Here is an 18,280-nt window from a genome sequence, read left to right on the forward strand (position 1 = left end):
GGATATGGTATCTTATAGATGCAATGTCTTGCCAACTGTTCTAAAAGTAATACTGTTGAGGTAAACTTTGCCTCCACTGAAAGCCACTCCTGCACCAGTCTGCAGGGTTAATATTCACAACCATATCCTGACCGGAAGATGAGTGTCAAACACTTTGACAGTGTGTCAAGTACAAGAACAGAGTGTAATGAACTCCTACATCCCACAGAGATATTATTGTCCTTTCATCTGCGAGAAAAAAAATCAACAGTATGCCTCTGCAGTGAGCTAGAGGCTTGCTGAATAAACCATGGATGAGTCTAAATGTGTGGACATTTTTTGTGTCATGGCTAGGGACAGCAGTGTTGAATCAATCCCTCCAGGCATGGAACAGCCTCAGGCAATTTTAAGGAGAGCTCTTACTGTCAAGCCCAGAGGAGTAACAGTGCTGACAACAGCACTGAGGTGTCCTGAATCAGACGCTCAGATTTGTCTTTAAACTTTAAACTTGTGCGTAGCTTCAGCTATAATTGTGAGATGCAGAGATAAGGGCTAAGAATTACCCTGCTAATCAGTGATGTCTGATTGATCATCACTCTTTACAACACTCGTGTTCGCTTTCTCATGAACTCAGTAGAACTTATAAAGCGCTCCACTCGATCAGCACCCCTGAGCATTTTTGTAGCTACAGCAAAGTAAGCATACTCCAAGCCAGATTTATGGATTTTCCAAAGATATAATAGTGCCTTAATTGCATGTTGACTTTTTGGGGAGAGTGTGATGAAATCCAGAGAAATCTTAAGAGCAATCTTATGCATGTTCAGAAAGTGTGGTTGCTAGTTCATCTGCTGCCTTATTTTTTTCAATCAACAGTATTTTTGAAGTTTATAATGAGGGCGCCAGGGAAACAATTTTAATGCACTAAAAGAGATCAAATGAGAAACAGAAGAAAAACAGCAAAGAAGTCGGCATCATTCAAGGGACCAGTCGCAGAACTGCAAGTGCTGCATGAGCAGCTCTGTGTCAAAAAAGCTTTATTGCATTAGTACCATTGCATGACACAGAGTAGCTGAGGCTCATACATGCCGACCGACTCTTAACAGATCTTTCAACTTAATCCAAATATTCCATTGAAAACCATAATGCATGTCTGACTCCCATTACTTGACAATGCACTGTCATGGTTTTTTGCAAAAAGGTCCTTGAATATGAAAGAATTTGCAACATTCAATTCATTTTACAAACAAAAATAGGGCAGCATATTACAGCTTACTACTGCTAGCTGTGGCTGCCATTTCCAAGCTAGTTAGCCCAGTTAGCTTTACAGGTGTCGGTCCCAATATCTGACTCTGACCAGACTGGGAGCTCCAAACCCTGGTGGAGAGTTGATGTTAATTACACTGCTAGCACAGGAGCTTTGGACCACCCAGAGCTGGTAATGCTTGAGAAAGGTCAAGGCCAAGATGGGAACCAGAACTTGAACAAGGCGAGAGGGCAACTTAATCGTGGCTGCTTAGACTGATGGAGTCCTTTTTGAAAATGTGAAAATGCAGCGCAGAGGTGCTTTACATCAGTTCCAACCAGAACTCTGGCTCCAGGGACAATGAAGACAATGTGTTCAAGTAGCAGGACAGGTGTGAAGTGAAAGAACAGTGAGAGGGATGTCAGGTATCAGTCAGTGCCCATCTCTGGAGAGGATCTTACGACGGGGTCAGCCCCTGGGTGCCAGGAGCCAAACACAGCAAGAATTCCTGTTGTGTGTTGTTTGACTGAGGGCCAGACAGGACTACAGTGACTCATTGTCCTTTAGAAGTATTGCAGGAAAGGACAGGCAGGGGCTTTAGTAAACTTTAGTAAATATCTCTGCAACACAATACATAGACATCTTTGACATAACATTAAAACTGTTTTTTTTTTCACTTTCCACGGATAATCTAAAACCTTAGTGGTTGGAGCCCCATGTTTTAAATTAGATATCGTACAGGCAGCTTTAGCTTTTTATGTATTTCAGTGTACAATGAATATGTTGTCAAAAAATAAGATGACAAAAACTGTGGTGTTGCGGATCATGTAACTTTGAAAATTGCTAGCATAATAAAAGGTTGGCGTGCAGCGAACAAGTCCTGTGATGTGTTTTCAAAAAGTTTACAGCTGCATTATTGCATTTCTATAACTTGACTATTACACAAAAACAAAGGCAGTGAGTTATTCACTGTGATGGATGATGCCTATCTTAAGCAAATTGGGTTTTCTTGGACATTGAAATTAACTGAAACTAATGGCTGCCTGGCAGGTAGGAAATCAATCTAGAAACTTGGGGTATGCATTGGAAAATGGTTGACAGCAATGTAAAGTATTAGCAATTTGTAGTTAATGGGCCAAAGCATGCAAAACCACTGGTGCAGTTTTTAAATCCACCAGGCTGACCCATTATTAGTGGAAACAACACTACCACAGTATCAAGATGTGTTGACATTTCTAGTAAACCTTTGGTCAGCAGTTTGCTTTTATTGCCTCGGGATATGATGCACATTGTGAATAAAAAATAGATGATTTAAAACCCTGACCACAAGTGGGGCTAGACTGTGCTGAAACATTCATTTTGGTTCCAAGCTAAAGATATATTTCTCCATAACGATAATATCACAGACAAACAAAACACGGAATTCACTCAAAACCACAGAGGTGACGATGGAAAAAGAGCATTAGGCGTACCATAAAAACGTCAGCATTGAATTCATGATATACAAAATCATTTTTTAAGAATCAAAACAGGGAAGAGATTCAGATTCAGATGATTATCTTGCTTTAGTCTATAGAACGAGAAGTCCCCTTAATCCAGTTCTAAGGGCTATCATTCCCCCCCCCAGCCTGATCAGAAGCATCCTTTGGACAATATGAAAATCAGGGGGGATACAGAAGGTGATTCAGGAGAAGACTGAAGAACAACCGTCAGACATGCATTTCAGATTTTAACAAAGGGATTATAAAGATGAGCTCCTCAAGGGAGCTTATAGAGAGGCAATATTATGTTACTGCAAAGACTTGCTCATAGAGAACACAAGAGTCTCGAAACCCACATCAGCTTACTGCGTGAGCCAGAGGTGTAAAGTGGTCTTGAAAATCAAACACATAGAAAAGGAAGAATAAGGCAAGTCTTCAATCGGACCTTAGTCTATCCATTGCTCACATCCTCTTTTTTCCCATCTGATTTGCTCAAGTTTCCAAGGTTTGATAAAACGTGCCCTCTGCGTGCCAGAATGAACACAGCCTTAAGAAATCAATTTGATTCACTGGACACAGTTTAAAAGTTACTTTTATGGCACTGCTCTGCATATGTATGTTTTTTCTTTGGACCTGGGGGTCTCCCACAATTTCTGCTCTGTTATCTATGTTAATTTGGCCAACCATGAGATACATCACTCAGGTCCAGTTCTATGTCTGCAAGCCAAGTCCTGTCAGTAAACGCCAAACTAATAGAAAACAAGTGTTTTAATCCCAGAGTGATGATATATTGACATTTTGGGAAATACTGATACTCACTTTCTTGCTGAGTGTTGCATGAGAAGCGCAAAACATTATATACGTGAACCAAATACGGACGGCATTGCTTCAAAGGTGGGTGCTGTTCAAAGACCTGTAAACTGCTGGATTACAAATATTGCGTCGCGAGTGTTGCCCTGAATCACTGTGATTTGTTGCAGGGGTGACGTCTCACTCTCTCTCTACAGTGTTACTCTAAAAATGCGCTCAGTTACCAAAATTTGGCACCGATTGATGTAACATGAATTTGTACTCTGTAGTAGTGATGTGATTTGGTCGATAATGTTACTTAAACCAAAACACAATTGGCAACTGACTTATTCTGTCATTTCTTTCACGACGTGTTTAACGAGATAAAGCGTGTTGATTGGTAGACTGTAATCGTGCTGGTAGGTGAATTGTGCTACTTTTGGATGGAGCCAGGCTAGCTGTTTCCCTGTGTTTCCAGTCTATGTTCTAAGCTATTAGCCGCTAGCTTTTGCTTCATAGTTACTGTACAGACATGAGAGTGGCATCAATCTCCTCATATAACTCTCAACAACAACATGAATAAGCATATTTTCCAAAATGTCAAACTATTTCTTTAAAAATATAATGTGCAGTTGTTGGCCTCTTCCATTTAAAAGCTGTTGTTCTCCAGTCAACTCTAAGTCCTGGAAGATGACTGTTCCAACAAATCAATAGCAAAACTCAACTACACACACAGGGCATCCTGCAGTGGACTCTCTACTGTAAATCAAACAAGATAATGCATGTTAACATTGTTCTAAAAGAGACATGAGTGGAGTAAAGGAAACAGTAAATGCACAATTATGTAGCCAAGAGCTGAGGTTGAGGGGAAGGTGATACTCAATGCTGCCACTTCTGCTCGCAATGTGCAAAAGGAAAAAAGGCAACATAGTAAAATTGCAGTCTGCCTGATTTTGTAACCCCTGCTGGAAAGGATGCTTGCATGTGTTGAATACCTAACTCAAAAGGACTGTAAACTGCATAGAAGCACAGCAGCAGGCATGTCACAGCTGAATACAGACCACCATTGTGAGGTCACAGAGGGAGCCATCTGTTCAGGCGGCATCTGTAATATCCCCCCAACATTTGAAGTGGGACACACGCGTGGCAGGTTCTTGACAAAGTATCAACACATTGCCCTCTTTGCAATACAAAACACACTGGGTAACTTTTAAATAATAATAATAATTTTCACCAACCTATGTATTCTGCCTTTTTTCTTTCCAATGGCTGACAATATTTCTGGGGGGCTTTGTTTGCACAGAAAGAAATTTTGAAAAAATAATCAGTTATCATGAAGAAATAATGCAAAAAAAGCCTGAAGCTGCAAAATCTCCGGTGAGAAATGCAAACGCAACAATTTAGTATTTCCCAAACTTTAGCATTTTCTATTTTTCAATCACCCAGTTTCTATCAGATGTCTCACGTTTGTTTTTTGCTCCCCACTCGAATCCCCTCTGTGCACAATTATCTATTTTTATCAGTAATTTGTCTTTTTCCTCAAATTCTTTGTCCTTGTCCTGTCTCTTATCCTGCCCGAGTCATTGTGTTTCTCCTCTAATAGAATTCTGAAGTTATCCATTAAGGTGCTCTTGTTTTTCTGCTTCTTATCTGATGTTTCTAGCTGCCTCTCTGATTCAAGTGTGCTTCACTCTTTCCAAATCTGCTTCCATGAGTGGCTTGTCATTTTCTCTCAGCTATTTGTTACCTTTCTCTTCGCTTGACATAATGCATGGTTTTCAGTTTCTGCCTTCCATGTGGCTCTGAACATTCTGTGCCAGTGGCTTTCACTTTCTCATGTCTGTCTTAGCTGTTCCACTTTCCTGCTCCTCTGAGTCTGACCTTTACCACACACTGCTGCTTATTACCCATAAGGTCATTTCTATTTCCTCGTTTTGACTTAAGGGTCTTTTCTTACAGTTAACGCCTAGATTTTCTCCCAGGTGGCTTTTAGTTAACAAGGCAGTCAGAGAGTGCAACATCTCATCGCCTGCTAACATGCACAGTAAGCCCATAGGTCAAGGTCTTGGATTTGATTTTATCCTAAAGCTCCACGGAGCATTCTGAAGCGCTTTTGTTGGATGTTCCTGCTGCCAACAGTGAAAAATGTCTTGGTGACTGAAAAATATGAATTTAATGTGATTGATGAGTGACTGTAATAATTTGCTTTATCTTTTTCTTTCATTTTCACTTAAGCGATTCTTGAGTGTCCACAGTAAGTTATACTTTACTGGTCATCATTCCAAGCGTGTCACAATACTGAGCCATTGATTCATTCATCATTATATTTTTGCCCACTTATCCTGAACTAGAGACTGGGTAAGATTGCCTGTCTCTGCTCACATTGGGAGAGGCGGGCTAAAAGCCTGGAGCAATCTGCAGTCTGTCACAGGGACATATACAGGCAGACTATACTTCATTTATATGGATAAATTAGAAACTCACGTAACCTACATGCCTCTGTGTATGTAGATAGATAGATAGATAGATAGATAGATAGATAGATAGATAGATAGATAGATTTTTTCATCCTTGCCTAAAAACATTTATGTATCACATGCAGTTTTGGCATTAAACACAGGGTGGTGCATTAATTCAGGAAATGCATATAGCTAAGCATCAAGTGAAAGGGACAGGTGTATGAAACAGAAAACAATCATCACTGACATCATGTCAATCTCGCTTTAGCAATGTTATATTGGTTAAAGTTAATTGACAGTCGTTTTTGACAAACAAAGACAAACTTTGCAGAATCTAAAGTACAGTGGTTTAATTATTCCTGTATTCGATATTTTTCTTGAGTCATTTAAAGAAAAGAAAAAAAACAGCAACAACATAACAATATCAGCTGAAAGGTCCCATATTATAGAAAGTGAGATTTCCATGTCTTATTAATTGTAAAGCAGGTCAAAGTTTTATATAAATACTGTGAAAGTATTCAAATGTCAATCTTGTGCCTTTAAATGGGCCATCTGGACTTACTTAAGGTTGTAATGTCAACTGTACACTTGCTCTCAGCCTTGGTTGCAAGAACACCGGCAGAGCTTATTTTGAAACACGATGGGCAGAGCCTGCTCAGGCCCGTGAGAGCTGACCAATCAGAGCAGACTGGACATTTTAGGAGGGGGGCGTTGAAGAGACAGGCACTAAAACAGAGCATTTAGACAGAGGGTGAATAGAGGTGCTGCAGCAATGAACAGTAAGGGAAATTAAAGCATGTCAACATTTTCTAGTGGACACCCTGAATAAAGGTATGAACCTGAAAATGAGCATCATATGGAACCTTTACAATGATTGCACACTAACATCAGGAATCAGTATCGCCAAATGCAAATTGTATTGTTATTATGTAACCCCACACAAAGATATTTCAGGGTTCCTAATTACAGTAAGAATACCGGTGTCGATATACAGATAAAAAACCTCATTCAACTAAACCAACATTGTACTTACTGGTTCAAAAGTATAACGGAGTATCACTGGCTCACTTTATTATTGACTCAGATCTAAGCTGTAGATGAGGAATATGAATTTAACCGCATTGTGCCACTGCAGCACAAGGTCAGAGCTTTTGTGTCTCAACTTCAGATTAACAAAGAGTCAGCTCAACTTACTGTTTATAATGTGCTCAACTCCGGCCTGTTCAAAAAGTCTTAAAAAACAAATGACTTGCTGCTACAGATGCCTTTATCATATAGAGTGTTATTCATTGAAAAATGACTTTCCTGATTACAATATTTGTTGGAAATTTCAGTTATGTTTAATCTATGACTATGTATGTATGTTCTATCTATGACGTTGACCTGTAAAGGTGAATAAGGAACTGATATATCTACAAATTGCTGGTATATGTCTTGGTTTATAAACTGATAAAATTACATACCACAGATCAATGCAAAATACTGGCATGATAACAAAGCTTTGTCATTTATTTTTTTGCTTTGAAAATGGAGCTTTTTAGCTCTAGTGAAATGCTGAACAACGCCAACGATGCACTTGTAGTGCAGTGTAGCACCATTGTCGAGTAGTTGAAAATGCCTACTAAAATCCCAGTTTTAAAAGGCTTTTTCATCCCAAAACAGAGGCTAAGTCAGAAAGTGAGTTCTGAAAGTCAGAATTCAGTGCACTCGGCCAAGTAATCATTGAGTCATTGGTATTGATCGACAGCTCTATCAAACCTACACAGATATACTATGGTCACCTTTGCTGAAATGGGACTTTTGGAATTTTGAAGGATGAATTTGTGAAGAAGTGCAGGTAATGCTCCTGCAGCTGCTGTTTGACATGATGTGCTATACTTTCACTGATACATTCTTAGACTCCATGCTTTCTCTCCACGTCCTGGAAAACTAAACAACCTTAGACAGCAGAGTGTTTGATTTATGTCTCTTGTGTCTCTCTCCCCTTCTGCTGCCTACTGTCTAAATATTGTAAACCTATAAAGGATGATGTGATTGAATTGTATCCTGAGCACAAATTGTTCCAAAAAATGAAATAAACGGTATGACTCCACCAAAAAAGAAAAAGAAAAACGTTATGGAGGGCATAACAAGGGCTTTGAAAAGACATTTATGTATTACTGTCAGGAATTGAAATTGCACAACTTTATCCACATTTTTCCGAAGGATTTGTAGGAAGTTTTCTGGAAAGAAATATGGAATGTAATCTTGCGCTAATATAGGTAAAGCCCATGTTCTGAGATGTATGTTTAAGCTCATGAGTGAGGGTCTGTTGTCGAATCCTGGAGGATGGTGCGTCTTATTAAATAAAACTTAAATATGACTGAACAGCTGACCTAATAAATAAATAATAATACATGGAGGTGGAGGACGGACTCACGTATGTTGACACTCTAGAGGTCACGCTTACTCAATTTTAGCTCACTAGTCAGTTAAGGGGAATGCAAGGTAAGAATCAATAAAAACATTTCATAACAAATTCAAAAATTATGATCCTGAGGTACAAAGAGGATCAGGAGGCTGTTGGATGCTTCCTCCTAGAGCTTTCATCACCCACGAAATCAACAAACACATGCAGAGAGGAGTACTGAAATCCATTCTAGTGTGGAAAAACATGGCGAATCAAAAGCTCTTTAAAAAAGAGAGAGGGGCCAGAGATGCTGTGAGAGTCAAACTTGTTTCTTACTGGTGCCTGTGTAAAAATGAGCCCTTCAGTCGTAGTAACACTGTACCAGTTTAACTACCAGAGGGGAAAAAGAAACAGCCATTTACAGCCAACAAAAAATACCGTAAAGGGGTCTGGTGATGACATGAGACCTTTCAGTTAATGATACTCAAGTTTGTATTTATATACAGTAAACAAAACAAAAAAAAATCAGTGGTGGGTGGGGGGCAAAGCTGGTGGCGTGTTCCATAGTCTGGGGGGCTGCAATAAAACTTTTATAATGGCTGCCACTGCAACTGACTGCTTTACCATCTGTCTGGACAATGAAGATGACATTACGTAAGTAAAACTAATGAAAACAATGATGTGTGAGGTTGCTTTGACATGTCGTAATATGTTGACTGATTACTTGGGATCTCTTCCGCAGCAACGGTAATATCTTTTCCCCATAGCACTGACAAGGCAACAAAAAGCAGCGATGACATCCCTCCTTATGAGAGCCAGCAGTTAATGTGCCAAAACATTTACTTAGTCTTTGTTGTGATGCAGATCTCACTGTTGTTAGCAACAGACATTATTGTCACAGCCTCTATTGTTTACTCACGGCAAACTCCTACTGTAGATGAGGCCAACTGATGATGATGTGTACATTTGAGTGTAACTTTGTATTTAGTTTATGTGATGGAGGGGAATTGAATCATAAAAAATGCATAGAAAGTGAGTTAGCAAACTGATTTGAATATGTGCTGCAGTCGATGTTTGGTTATTATCATACTCGGCCCAGTGTAATATGTTGGCAGTTCCCGTTTCTGCAGACCACAAATACCAAATTGACATTTCTACAGAATGTGTCTTATCAGGTTCACATTACATGTAAATGAGCTGACTTGAGAGGTGGCAGAGATGGCAGTGGCGTGAAAGCTATTGACCAGAAGGCCAGGGACTGTTGATAGAGATTGCCTTTTAATATTTGTACTTGTGAAACCATTGGATATTTTTGACAGGACATCTTGACATTTTCCAGCCTTGTTTGTGGCAACAAACCAGATATTTTTGACGAGACATTGGGACATCTCCAGCTCCAGGTATTTTTAAACCAAAACGTGATATTTTCCTAAGCCCCACCAAGTGTTTTGTGCCTAAAACTAACCAACCTAAGAAGAGCACTGTCACACCATAAAATGGAAAACTTAACCTCAAGAAATGTGAAGTTGAAACACAATGAAATGTGATGTAACAACATATCCGTGGTTTACAGAAACGTTCTGTACATTGCCTACATGTATTTTGGTGACTGGTTCGTAATACTAGATGTAATAGTTAAACTATAACTATTTCTGTGCATCACCTGTCAGTGTTAGGGTTAGGTCAGGGTCAGGTTAGCTCTTACTTGTCATGTTTGTGTTTGACAAGGTGCTGTACTTGTGCCGCCTGCCACTTTTTGGCTAATATGGAATTGATCTGCTCTGAATTAGATGGTGTTGGATCGGGGGTAGTTTAATCGTGTTCATCAGCAATATGTTTTGCAGCCTGAAGAAAAATCAATCTGTCTGACATTGTACTGTGTTGAATGACTTACCTGGCTGTCTGGAGTCTCCTATTTTTCTTCCTGCAAATGGATTATCATAAAGATCATTTCACAAAATTCTCATTATATTTTGAGCAAACCCATTAGCTTTCTTCAAAATTAAAATTTAAATATTGGGTTGTTTTTTTTGCCTTTATAGGTGTATCAGTGTCTCCAGTCTTTTGTAGCATCATCTTAGTTCTTTTGGTTCTTCACTTTGAATGAATGAATTGAATTGTCGGAGGCGGCCCAAAACTAACAAATCAATACTTCTAAAATGCTATTTAAGTTTGATAATTTACCTCCGTATGCATGTTATACTATAATTGTACTGTGTATAAATGGAGTCAAAACTACAATGTCTACAGCTCATACTTAACTGTTATGCATGCACCTACTAATATTCACAGGCCACGTTCCTTCTTACAAAACAAGTTAGAGAAATAAATAAAATACAATAGTAAGATTACCATTTACTGTGACACGATGTTATACGATGTAATCATTAGTCTCCTTTACATTTGATTCATAGCTGTCAAATTGGGAATTTCCCTTTTTCAAGTTTCTTCCCATCTTTAAAATGAAATCAAATTCACTCTCACCTGCTGTAAAATTTGAACAGTTGACTTTCAGTTCACTTTACTCCACCTAAACAGTAAGAAGAACAAGAGGCAGCCACAATAGTCCCCCATGAGCTACATACCTCGACACAAACCAGAATCTGTAAAAAATCATCAAACAGAAAAACATAAAAGAAAGTAAGTTAAGAATTTAAGAGATTCCTGCTCTATCCAACCACTGTTGTGCAAGGTCACCATCTCCCCCTACTGGAGAAACACCATTTGTACTGGGGAACATGATCAAACAATGTGCAGCAGACCGTATTAGACTAATACACAGTCTCTACACTGCAGATTAGTTTATGGATTGTAATTTGCAGCAAGCACACTGCAGTGTGAAGAGGTTGAACAGTGTAATTGTTGGACTATAAAATAATAAATATATGGCTGTAAGCGTGCACCAGTTTTAATGCAAAGCAGACTGTTTTACATCAGCATGCCAACTGACAGGCTTATTTGTATTCCAGTCCATGCCTCTGTAACCCTTCCAGGCACCGGCACATGAGGCTCACATGGGGACTAGGTGGGATAACTGCTGCAGGGCCACCAACCTGTCTATGTCACAAAATGGGTGGACTACAATTTAGTCAAGGAACGTGCTAATGATTTTTACTGATTAATGTTTTTTTTTTGGGAATATAAATAAAACTTGTATGATAAACATGGGGCTGTCTGAAAATTGTAAAGGGAGGAAAGGGGGTCAAAAAACTTATCTTTAGGCTGAAGGTAAGGCAGCCTGACATATTGGGGGGAGAGCAGAGGAAGGTCTTTAAATTTTTCGTCCTAAATTCCAGCCTTCCTTTGCAATGCATTTAATAGTTAAATAAATAGGTGCATCATGAAGACAACATTTACTGTGCCATGGTTCATAAAGGTGAACTTTGCCTTGAGTATTTGCTACTAATGGGTCGGACTCGACCTTCATTTTGATCTTAACTACACACCTGTAAAGTTTTGTGACTGCATCTTTCACAATTGTGATGCTATCGAACTGACACATTTATCTACAGACAGACAGACCGACATATAAACACATTTCAAAGTACACAAAACTGCTTCTGTGTCACTTCCCAAAATAAAAAGTGTCTCCATATGTTGACATGATGAAACATACACACACACACACACGCGCACGCACACACACACACACACACACACACGCACACACGCACACACACACACACACACACACACACACACACACACACACACACACACACACATTTTTTAAATCAAGATGAGGATTCAAAGAAGCATATTTATTCCCACTCACCACCCCAATCATTTTCATATAGTCCCTAAATGGATGTCTCCATGGTGGCAAGCCTACACTGTCATATCATGTAAACATCAATGCACACACATATACAGTGTATTTTCTTCAGTCTTCTCCAGCATCACAAACCTGTCTTCACCACTTCAACATCAAAAGGTCGCATATGTACTGTATATGCTGTATGTATACTGTACACAGTCTTTCTGCACTGTGCCACAGACTAACATCTCTGCAGGGAAAATGTGAGGAGACGTCATGCCAACCACCATCAGCCCACAACCACCCCACCCACCCTACAGTGTGTCAATTGCATTTTGCTAGCCACCAGCCTCTTTCCTGACTGTTGGTTGCTCATTTAGAGGAGCTACAACAACTACAAGTTAAAAAAAATAATCCCCCAAACTACAATGAACTGGCATCCTGACAGGTTAGAGGGTGATGCAGACTGATGGAAAAGTCAATAATGACCCTCCAGACCAGCAGGTAATATGCCCTGGCTGTGATATACTACCAGACCTTTGATCATAGAGGGTTGACTGCCATTACTAAGCTTCCAACTATAAAAAGAAGAAAGTATTTCATGAAATGTTGATGAAGGTTCTCAGTCATCCAGGTCATGGTGCTGTCTGAGTGCTGTATCGTAGGCAACTGGACTTGTTTCACTTTCTTGAAGACATTTCACCTCACACCCAAGAGGCTTCTTCATTTCTAACTAACTGGAGGGCAGTTGCAGGCTTTTAAACTCTGTGTGGGAGTGTCCTTACAGAGTCATTAAGGACACGTGTGAGCTCTGAGTTTCAGAGTTGTTAGGCCCACTTCATGTGCCTTCATGTGGGTTGCTAGGACTAAGTGAGCCCAGGTGTGAATGGTTGTTAAGCTGACGGGGGAGAGAACTCAGTACTGCAATTGAGGTGGGTGATAATGTCATAGGCCACCTCCTCTGTTCAAAGACGGTCGTTCCAGTTTGACATAGATGGATTCTTTTGAAAGAAAATGGATGCACATAGATGGATTCTTTCAAAAGAATCATCCATGTCAAACTGGAATGACTGAAGTGACCAAGTTTACTCGGTCACTTCAGTGGATGAAGCTTGAATGTGTAGTGTAAATACAGTGATTGAGAGCTGGATGTATATGGTATAAGATAGTAATCAGAGGTACTGGCCATACTGACCAGCAGAGGACAGTGTCACCCCATATGGAGGAAGCCTATGGGGAGATTTTAGGGTGGGGGTGTATTCAATATGTGTCATATGGTTCAGTCAAAACAGCAGATTTACCTATTGTGTTGTCATTGCATAACAACAATGCAGATACCCCAAAAGAAAATCTGAAAATTTACAGGGCAAACATCATCAAATAGGTATTTTTCTCTTGTGTAATGTAAACATACTGTATAACTATTGTGAAACTCTAATTAAACCAGACTCAAAGTTAAAGACTTAAAGTTACCAGACACTATACATTGGATGTTAAACATACACTCCTATCTGTGAATCTGTACTTCTTCTTTTTTTAATGCATGACATGAAATGGACAAGGTTCATTCTCTAGGAAGCCTGAATGTGTTTTGATATTTCTGACAAGTAAGCATCTTGGCCAACTTGTGTTGCTTGTGGAAAGGTCAGGGCTTATTAATAGTCATCTTCTCAAAAAAAAATGTGAATGAACATGAAGATCAACAACAAATTTCATGGGACAATAATCTTTGATAAAAGCTCAACCCAAGGCTGCAGAACACTACACAGATTTAATCAAAGGCAGATAGTCTGATCAACATTCTTCTGGCAGTCGCTCAGGTGAGAGTGTCTTACAGTGAAGTAAGAACAACATACAGTAAAAATTCTTCCATTCTTCCACTTTTTTAGATTACCACAGATTTTCATTACAGATCTGCTATGATTTCAATGAAGCTTAACAACAAGATTAAGGTAGTAAAATACGTGCATGATATTATCCTCAGATCCAGATAACTTTGTAAAATATTAAAGGCATTTTCCATTTATTAGAGCACCTCAAAGCTACAGTTAACAAGAAGAAAATGTGTCTTTTAACCTCCTCTCTACCAATTACCAGCTTTCATTCTATTTTGAAGATACTTTCGCATTTTTAACACTACAAGTGAAAACATAATTTTTTTGTGTGTGCTGTTCAAACATTAGATTGTTGGCTTTATCTGCTTCAATAATATTTCATCTTTTACGTGGAAAGAAAATGTCCAAAATACAAATTTAAGTTTTGTTTAAGTTCATAAACTGTCTTTAAAGGCCACTTTCTCAAAATGTTTTTGTTTCATACTTTGAACCGGAATTCTCCACCTCAGTAGCATTTACATACACCGAAGATTCAAGTTTTATTTCTTATCTCTATTCTGAAATAGAGATAAAAAATTCCCTATGTAAAAACCTTTGACTTTAAAGAGGTCATATTATGCTAATTTTCAGGTTCATACTTTTATTTGGAGGTCCTAGAAGAATAGGTTTACATACTTTAGTTTTCAAAAGACACATTATTTTTTTTATACGGTGCATTGCGACAGCATCCCTTTTCACAATGTGTCTTGAATGCTCCGTTTTAGCAACATAGTGACACATCTCGCCTTTGTTCAATCTTTGGTGAGAGTTGCACATTTGCATTACTTAACAGTCAGGATGTTGCCAATCAGGGGCAGAGTAGGGCTGGTCATGACAAGCAAGGTAGTGTGATCTAAAATAACGCTGCTACAGCAATAGCAACTGCATATCTGCTGACTGATGGGAGTGTATATATTTTATAACAAATATATACAAATATATTTATATAATGCCTGTTACATAGTGACACACATACTGTAAGTTACAGAAGTAAAGGATCGATAATGCCTCTCTGCATACTCAAACATAACATTTCAAAGAACCTGTCATACAAATAAGAAATGTCTTAATGTAAGTGATCAACTGGGGAAGTTTCTATCTATTAGTTAAAATGTTTACATAATTTTTACAATCAGCGCTAAGTAACGAACTAACCTAAATTATAATATTTATTCATTCCACCGTCCACAGAAACAAAGTTTAAAATCTCATATTTTTTGCTGGCAGCTGTTGTTTGAAAATGTGTTGGATTATTATTATTATTAGGCGGGCTGCATAAGAAGATTACATTTATTTCTCTCACTGGCACTGTAGCACTTCCATTACTAATTCTAGATGAGGGGTTTTTGTGTGCCTGTCTAGGACTGGAGGTGAGTGAAAAATATTGTTGAATTGAAGAATAGTTCAGGAGGCAGAAGTCTGTGCACAAAACCTTTTCACATGCACACACTCTTATCCAAATAATTCATTTCTATGTCCTGACTTTGTGAATAACAGACTGTGCAAAAGCTGAAGTGTTTACGCTCACCAAAACTAGTCTCCTCGCTGCCCTTGTCTCTGTCTCATTCTTCACTACTTCCTGCATGGTTTACATTTGCCTGAGGCTTTCAGGGTCTTGTCCAGCTCTATGACATTAAATGAATCCTCTCGGGCGGCACAAGTGAAGTATTGTGAGTGAATACATGGCCAACTTGATTATTTTCATTGCTTGGCTCCACTTTTGAAGGAGACAAGTGGAGAAAAACACAGCTTAGCAAACAAGAAAGACTAGATGACAGGGCTGGCAGAGAAAAACTAAAATGCAATTCAGAGAAATTCAACAGGGGAAATTGCCCTTTGTCTCATCAAACAGCTTCAGTCATTCCTAATTCATCTGTCTGTGTTTACTCATACCTATCCAATATTAAAGATGAATAATCTGTCAAAACAGGTTGAGCCTCAATCTTGCTATGTATGTTTAGTACAGACACTCAAATGTTTTTACTGTAACAGTCATCTTGTTACATATTACAAACCCCACTTTGCCACTCTACACAATTCATATTTTGAGTGGCATTAAAAGGCAAACTATGAAGGATTTGTCATTGCGTTTGGTTAACACAGAATTTAAGTTAGCCCCTCCCCCTTGGCTCAATGGTGGAGAGATAGAAAGAGGGACAGAGAAAGCAGGGATGGTCAAATTAGCAGAGAGTCAATGAAAGGAGGGAGTGGTGTAAATGAGAACAAAGCAGTGAATCAGAGAAATAAAATGTTATTTTCTCTTTATTTCACTGCGATCACTTTTCTAAAACACAAATAAACATGTCAACACCTCAGTACAACCCTCTGGATTTTGTGTGAATGCAGGCTTCATTCGGATCCTTGCTCTTTGCCTCTCGGTAGCTCGTCCCACCCTCGGTCAAACAGACACACAGACCTGCAGCTCTTTATACTTCTGTAATAGATAGAGAACAGAGGAGAAAGATGTACGCAGAGATGTAACCTGCTCACCATGTTTTTTTTTTGTGTTAACCTTACACTGTTATTGGCCGGGGGCTATACATCTCTATCAAAAAGTTGGAGCCCAGAAATGTCCCAATCATATCAAAACAGGAATAAAATGAGAAAATACAGGCAGAGGGCTTATACAGCCACAGCCACACACTTCTAGTTGGTCATAAGGGATGATTGAGAGGGATTATTTTTGCAGTCTATGTTGAAAAAAACAAAAAACATTGTTTTTTAGGAAAATCCTAGATGGTATACCTTAAGTTCTAGATGTGTGCTAAGCTAATGGAGCTGGTACATTTCTCTAGTTAAATGCACTAAAATGCAAACAGAGGAGACTGAAGCCTGAATGCTTTGTGTTCATATTGAACAGTTTCAGTTATACTACCATCCAGAGTGCAATTGTAGGCTATAGTTCTCACCTCTTCTTTCATTCATCACAAGTGAAAAACTGAGAAAGGCATAAATATTGCATCAAGAAGCCAGTGTAATAAGCTGCTGGATACAAACCACTCACTGCTATAGCGTTCAGTAGCTGTACTGTTAAATTTGTTAAAAAGACCCACATAATCTATCAATAAATACTGGCTTTCAAGGTAAAAATAGCAATGTCAGTAGAAATTAACTCAACACAGAGGCACATTGCAGAAATGAGAAATTGTGTGATGTGGTCCACCCTGAGTTATGTAAACACCAGCAGGTTTTATCTCATTGCTCTCATATTATACAAAGACAGCATAAACTAGGAACTATCAGAATACAGTATATGTGTGTGGGAGAGAGAAAATAACTGACCACTGAAGAACACTATTGTAGGGTTCATGACACTTTGGTCCACAACAATGTATCTCAAACTTTACAGGATGAATTCAAAATCAATTCAAAATCAATCAAATCAAATTTGCAGCAATTATTCAAAGTTCTCTGAGGGCAAACTACAAAAATGCTAGTGATCTTCCCTGACAGCATTATTAAACGAATGGTCAGTTTACCATTAAATTTACAGAACACCTTTTTACTAACACCATAGACTAATTTACTCTGAAAAGTCATTTACAGTACAGTTAACAATTTTTATGATTTTCATTAAAAAACATACTGCGAACGCAAGTGGTTGATTCAGTTTTAATGCTGGTGAGGAAAGCCATCATGGTGAAGTGGGTCAGGGATGATCCTCCTTCTTTGATGTGGAAATCTCTGGTCTGCAAGGTTGTGACTCTGAAAAAATAGGACACTACATCGATGGAAGGACTGCAGAAATGGAGGAAACGGTTGGAATTTCTGGACTTAAGTGAGGGGGAAATTGGGCATGAATCAGATCCATACATGCAATAATTAGCATTTAATTAAGTCCCTTATTCTTTAAGTTTTATCCCTTATTATTATCAATACATATCTATGTTTTTTTTTTTTCCTTTTATGGACCATTCTTGGTATACTATATTTCTATATGTATGATTCTTGACAAAGATTGAATAAAATAATTTGTATTTTACAGAAAGAGTATTATGGGAAGCCCTTTTTAATACATTGGCCAGGGGACCACAGATGAAACCTTTTTTCTAATCCTGGCATTTTTACTCATGTATTACCATGTATTTTATATAATTTGCACTGTCCCTTCTTAATGAAACTAAACTAAAAAGAAAAACAAACTACATACTGAAACTTTAACTTCAAGCTCAAACAAGCCATACATTTCACTTTTAGACATGTGCAGTACAGGTTGACCTTCAGTAGTTTTACCTCTTCATGTGTGGGATATTTTGGAGCTCAGTCTAGCCCCAGTGGGTTCATCTTCTGCTGGCATATGGGTCATATC

This window comes from Pagrus pagrus (assembly GCF_965226575.1).
Source record: "Pagrus pagrus genome assembly, chromosome: 20".
Taxonomy (NCBI): domain Eukaryota; kingdom Metazoa; phylum Chordata; class Actinopteri; order Spariformes; family Sparidae; genus Pagrus; species Pagrus pagrus.